Source organism: Myotis davidii, unplaced genomic scaffold, assembly GCF_000327345.1.
Source record: "Myotis davidii unplaced genomic scaffold, ASM32734v1 scaffold187, whole genome shotgun sequence".
NCBI classification, from domain to species: domain Eukaryota; kingdom Metazoa; phylum Chordata; class Mammalia; order Chiroptera; family Vespertilionidae; genus Myotis; species Myotis davidii.
The window spans coordinates 6,238,918-6,245,627 of record NW_006383018.1 but is presented as its reverse complement, the minus strand read 5'-3'; the positions used below and the strand labels follow the sequence as shown (position 1 = coordinate 6,245,627).

General features: G+C 41.3%; 1 protein-coding gene and 1 pseudogene across 4 annotated transcripts in view; both read right to left on the bottom strand.

Annotated features, from left to right (window-relative positions):
- The window catches only part of DYNC1I1 (dynein, cytoplasmic 1, intermediate chain 1), a 245,306-nt gene that overhangs the window by 77,066 nt on the left and 161,530 nt on the right, over window positions 1–6,710 (bottom strand). The window lies entirely within an intron of this gene.
- On the bottom strand, window positions 5,930–6,341 carry LOC102751494 (annotated as a pseudogene).

The following is a 6,710-nucleotide window of genomic DNA, read 5'->3' as shown; positions in this document are numbered from 1 at the left end:
TGTAGGCAGCATTAACTCTAGTGCTTGTTAAAACATGAAGGATTAGTAGAAAAAAAGAGAGGGGAAAAATCGTGAATGTCTTTAGTTTAGTATCTTCAAAAATGCTTGGGGTTTCTGAGAATGGCTCACCCAAACCTCATGAAAGTGATGTTAAGGGATTCAGCCACACGACTTCTCTAAATCAAGAGCTGGGGCTGCTCCACTTTCACCATCAAACCATCTTACTTGAAGTGGAGCCACAAATTAAATTTATTTTTTATTGAAAAAGCACTAAATGCTTGCAAAGGGGGCAAACAGCATTCTGAAATATGGGTCCTCCCCCTACTCCCTGCCTCCCCCCCACACCCCCATCCCTCTGTTGATAAAGTTAAACCTTGTATAAAGAGAGCCAGCTTCTTTGTCTATGAATTCTTCCTTGGTTATGTAAAAAAGGTAGTAATGGCTTTTACCTATAGAATCCCCAAAAAGTCATTTATCAGGTGTTCTTTTTTTTACAAGCACAATAATAAGCAGGCGAATCAGATTCAGAACTCTTGTTTTCGCAAGACTGTCTGAACACAATTGTACGATAGAGAGATCTATGTCTTGCTTTATGGGCAATTTCTTTCTTGAATTTGTAGGGATTCATGATTTATGCTTGAGGAGGTCAAAAAAGGAAGAACATTCAGTCTCCACAGGTCACTTAACAACCTCCTGCTGATAAAATAAATCTACATTTGGAGGATCCACCCATAGAGTCATGGAAACTCCCACATTAGCTCATTACCAAGCCACTTAGGTCAGAAATTATAGAGAGACGATTAAAAAAAACCCAAAAGCCTAAAGTGTTTCACTATGCATAGGCACTTCACTTTTTTTTTTAAGTTACTGTGGTGGTTTTGTCAGCTGTGACAGTGCATGGAATTAGTCTAAATTTAGGAGGAAAATAAAAGAATTCAGCCAGAATAGATCCCTCCTCGCATTAAAACTATATGGTGAGATGCCAAGGGGAAGTGAGGTCCTATAGCCAAGGAGGCATGTGGTTCAAAGGCAGAAGTGTCTTTGTGTCTTTCTATCTGCCTGGAATTACTTAGATATGCATATGCCTAAGGCACTGAGATGAACCAGATGACCTCTTAGGACTGTGTCTAGCTTGGTGGTTCTATTGATAAACTGCTACTTTGAAGTACTGAAAAGGACCAGAAAAAACTGGGTTTAAGTGCTTGCTGAAAGATCAATGTTAGAGACAAGAGTAAACTGATTTTTGTGATTGTCATCCAATACCAGGTCTCACCCATCCCCCAATTTCCACACCCAACCTTTTCCCTATGAAGATTCTTTGATGTTTAACGAGAGACCCAAAGACTGAGAGTGACTAGAGTGTGGAAAGGGATAAAAATATGTCATGGTGGTTCATTTCTAAGCTGAGATAAATCCCCTCTTAACAGGACATTTATGTAGAGTTGGAGACCAACAGATAAATAGATGTCAAATGCCCCAGGGTTCAACCTGACCTGGTTTTTAAAAGAAGAACAAAACAATAAACAACTCAGAGACAAACAAAAATACATGAATACAAATTCCTTTGGAGTCAAATGATTAAATTTAGGGCACCTCGGGGATTTTTCTCTGTCCTTTTTGCCCACCAGGGAAACCCCACCTAAAAAACTTACAATGCACATTTAAAAGTCCATTTACATGGAGTTTGAAGTTCCTAGTTCTGGAAAGGCCATCTGTCAATAGAATCCTGTCTGAACCGAGTCCTTCATTGAATGATATGGGCGGCAGTACTCCTCAGGTAGAAGAAATGTGATCACACATGTTAGAATACACCCAATACACGTGTCAGCCAATTATCATAATGGAGTGGAATATTTTGTGTTGTGCAGATCAAAAAAAAAAAAATACACAAGGACAGCCCTAGCCAGTTTTCTCAGTGGTTAGAGTATCGGCCTGTGAACTGAAGGGTCTTGGGTTGGATTCCGGTCAAGAGCACGTACCTCAGTTGCAGGCTCCTCCCCAGCCTGGGCACTAGTCAGGGCTTGTGCAGGAGGCAACCAATCGATGTGTTTCTCTCACATCGATGTTTCTCTCCCTCTCTTTCACTCTAAAAAATCAATGGGAAAATATCCTTGGGTGAGGATAAAAATAAATCAATGGAAAAAATATCTCTAGGTGAGGATTACTAAAATTAAAAATTTTTAAAAAATGCCCAAGGACAATATTTTTCTTCTTCTTAAAAAATATATTTTATGCAAAGAATAGGAGCAATTTTCAGGGTAGTCTGAGTTTTGTTTATAGATACGTGATGATTATGTTATCTCTGAAATTGGTGGAGATTCAGAAAATGCCCTGTGTGCTTCTCTAAGAGTTGAAAAAGGAGAGGTGTCCAATGTTCCTTGGGACCAAGGAATAATATGAAACCAGATAATGAAGAGTTAAGAAAAACTCAGCCTGCTAATGAACTCCATCCTGCCTTGGTGAGACCACCCTCCTTTTAAGTAAGAGGTAATTTAATATGCATCTAACTCGGTTGTGTTTGGGCTTCATCCAATCTAAGAGTATCCGTGTGATAAATTATAACGAATTGTCTGCAATACTTCACAGAGTGACTATAACAGACCTGAAAAACAAGATCCCTGAGCCTGATTTTCCAGCTCTCTTCGAATACTTTTCGCCTTATTCAGACCCCTCCAAAACTTGAAAATGTTTCTTACAGCTCTCCCACACGGAAAGCTATGCGCTCTGAGCCCCATTTGATTAGATCCACAGTTGTTGGCTGTCTCTATTAAATCAAGCCCCACACTTGAAAATGACACCAACAGTGAGACCAGCCAAATAATATAAGGAGAGAACTAGCATGGCTCCTTCAGTTTCCAAAGTGTTTCTTTACATGTTAATTTCCTTTTGTAATCCACACTGGGTGTGCTGGGAAGTAGGTTAGTGACATGGACTTGATTCCTATTTCAGATTCTAAAAAAGCACCTGGATCCAGGCACCGGGTGTCTGTGGGGAAAATGGGCAGAGGCTGAAAAGGGATCAAGAAACTCAAGTTCAAGGAGGGTCTGTCACTACTGCTGTGAAACTTTGTTCCTGTCACTTAACTTCTTTAAGGGCACAGTTTCTTCATTTAGGTTAAAGCCACTGCCCTAGAGAAAAGGTCAACTCCTTTTCTTTTAATGGCTTTCCATTGTTCCAGCTCTTCAAGATGCAAAAGCAGGACTGTTCCTAAAGACATCCTTCATAAATAAAAGCGATTGGATTGGATTGCTGTTTCCTTTCCTGGTCAGAGGACAGCCGTCTTTAGGGTAACACACAAAATTTGTGTCGAAGAAGAGGCGGAATGGGAATTTTTTTTTCATATTCACATGTTACGGATGTTGCGTAAAGATCCATGAGCTGGTATTTAGAACGGATTCTCTGGGTGAAAATCATGCTGATTGTATCAGCTTAATTTCCTCACAGGCCAAATAAGATGGGCACTTTGAACTTGTGAGCCTTCTAAGAGCAGGAGACCACAGGCTTCTCTTTTCTCTGTGCTGTGTTTTGTGCCTAAGACGGTTCCTGAGAATGAGTAGTTTGTACTCATTTCCTATAGGGGTTGTAACACGTTACCACCCACTGAGTGGCTTCAAACAATAAAAATTCATTATCCTACAGTTCTGGAGCCGAGGGCAGGGCTGCATTCTCTTCTGGAGGCTCGAGGAGAGAATCAATTTCCCTGCCTTCTTTCCAGTTTCGTGAGGCCGACCTTGTTCATTGACTCACGGCTGGTCACCTTCCACCTTCCAAGCAGCAATGGCCCCTAGAGTCTTGTTCACATCACATCACTTTGATTCTGCTTCCATCATCCCATTTCCTTCTGAGTCTGACTCTCCTGCCAGCCTCTCACGTATAAGGACTCTTGTGATCCCAGTGGGTCCACCCAGTTGATCCAGGATCCTTAACTGAATCCCATCTGCAAAGTCCCTTTTGCCATGTGAAGTAACATATTCCCAGGTTCCTGGGATTAGGAGGTGGACATCTTTGGGTGGCCATTATTCTGCCTACCATAGCATTCAATACATATTTGATCAACCTGTAAATATTTTGAGAAAATGGTAAACTAAACACTTCGAATTATTTGTTCGTGTAGCTAATTCCCACAGCCCATCACTAGCCAAAGTCAGGATCACATGCACACTGTGCACTGCTGATCTCTCCCAGACACAGGACCTTCATACTCATTTAACCTCATGGTCACTGGACCCTGTTTTGGCTTTAAAAATGCACTCTGGTCCTATTTTGCCTGGTGGACAGGCTGCAACCTGATGGTGGACAGACTATAACCTGCTGTGACATATTTTCCTAACCAAGTTAAGTGACTTACTTACTGTCATATAGAGACAAAGTTATAGCCATAATAGAGATTTAAAACTCCTGTCCACTTCTTTTGTATCTTGGCTCACATTAAACTCCTTTCTCCAATTACCATTTCAATAACATCAACCAATAAAAAAGAGGAGCTGGTCATCTTCGGGCACAGAGCATTTTGAAATCCTATCAGAGAAAACCTAAGTTCTGCCATTATTAACAACCTCCGAGTCTTATATCTTCTCCTTCCAAAATAAACCCTACAAATCTAAGTCACAATCACCTCTCCCACCAGAGGTGCTACCAACCATCATGTCAATCAAGGTCCATACATCTTATGTCAAAACTTTTAAATTTGTCCTAATAAGTTATCTCCAACTGCCACCCAACCCTTCTCCCACCAATGTAGTTTCAGGATAATTTTGGCAGGCAACCAATAGGAACTTTAGTGATGGACAATTCCATATTTTCCTTTGGAAGTTTGGAAAGGAGTTTTTAGGGGTAAAACAGACAGGTTTAGGCAATTTTAGAAATTAAGGGTCCATGCAAAAAGCACAGGGCTACAGAGCTGCAAAGGGCACATTTCCATAGACTATGGGAGCTGGTAACGCAGAAGGGATACATTTATAAAATAAAGGGAAGGAAGCCCCACATCCAGAGGGGAAGAAGAAAGCCCAGAGGGGATAGGGAAACAATAAGGGAGAAGGAGGGAACCTCACGTACTTCATGAGAGGTTTGAGCTTTGGAGTCGCTATAGTGTCCAATCTAAGGGGGACAGTGACCAATAAAGGGGATATCAGGGCACAAAGATCTGCAGCCTTTATAAACTAGAAAAAAGGGACTCAGTAGGGTTCTTTCCCCCTCTCCACGTGAGAGTCTATACTTGTTTCTCAATAAATGTCCACCTTTTGCTATACCACCTTTCGTCTGTGGTTTCATTCTTTGACTCCACAAGACAAAGACCCCAGGAATCATCCTGCCCAGGGTAACACCACAATTTTCCCATATCAGTTTTCCAATTGTTTTGAAACTACTGACATGTTAAACCTGTTAGTCTGTGTGACTTGGGTAAACCAGTTAAAACAATCACAGGAACTCATCTTATCTTTAACTTAATTATAGTATTCAGAAGGGATGATAACCTACTATATTTGTCCAATGCCAGTTCTATCAATGTATCATCTATAACTGGTGTCAAAGAGTAATTTGGAATAATTGAAAATTAATTAAATACTGTATGTTGAGAGAAAGAGATAAGTATTGAAAATCAGATTGACATGCAACAACACTTCAGAATGTTATACCCCGGCATTCTTCTCTTTTAAATCTGGCAAGGATACCATATTATATCAGTTACAAAGTCTACAGATTCACTTATTGATTATCTTAAGTACAAACAGAATATCTCTCTGTGGCCTAGAGGAAAAAAACTGTGCAAGACTCAGAAGGTGTAAATTCTCCTGAGCAATTTTCTCTGCAATTCTTGTAGGCCATTAAATATTTAGCACCTACTGTTTATATATATAAACCTAAGGTGGGTTTAACAAACCATATAGCTCTCACTGAAGAATGAGAATTTCTTTTCTTTTTCTTTTTAAAATATAATTTCCATTTATTTTCCCCCAAGAGAACTTTTCTTCACTCTTTAAAGACTCAGCTCCTTACATGGGCTTTGGTGGAGGTTGTGGGGCAGCACTCGCAGATCTAAATCGGGGTGGGGGTGTTCGGTCCTTCCGGGCTTCATGAGAATGATTCCTGACTACCTTGAGGTGAATGGCACAGCTCACACAGTAATGCAGCTTCACATACAGATTGGGAAGCACATAGGCGTCGAAGACACTCGCTTAGGAGATGTCCCGAATGGCTGCGGCCTCCACAATGTTTCGAATGACAAACTTCTTAATGGCCTTGTCCTTGGGCACGCACCGGGCACAGTTGGTGCAACGAACAGGCTGCACATGGCCTCGGCCTTTTTTGGCATGACCATTATTCCTTCTTTACTTGGTCATCTTAGAAACGAGGACACGAGAGAACAAGAATGAGAATTTCTGTGGGAAAGTCTAGTTCAAAGGTAAATAAATTTCTATATATTTTTCCTAATTTAATTCTGTATTCTTGAACATAAGCCTTAAAATGTAAAGAAAGTGGGCAAACTGATTATATATATTTACTAGAGGCCCGGTACACAAAAATTTGTGCACTTGGGGTGGGGGGGCGGAGTCCCTTGGCCCGGCCTGTGCCCTCTTGCAGTCTGGGACACCTCGGGCGATGACCACCTGCTGGCTTAGGCCCACTCCCCCGGGGATTGGGACTAAGATGGCAATCAGACATCCCTCTGGCAGCCCAGCAGCCCTCGGGGGATGTCCACTTGCCAGTGG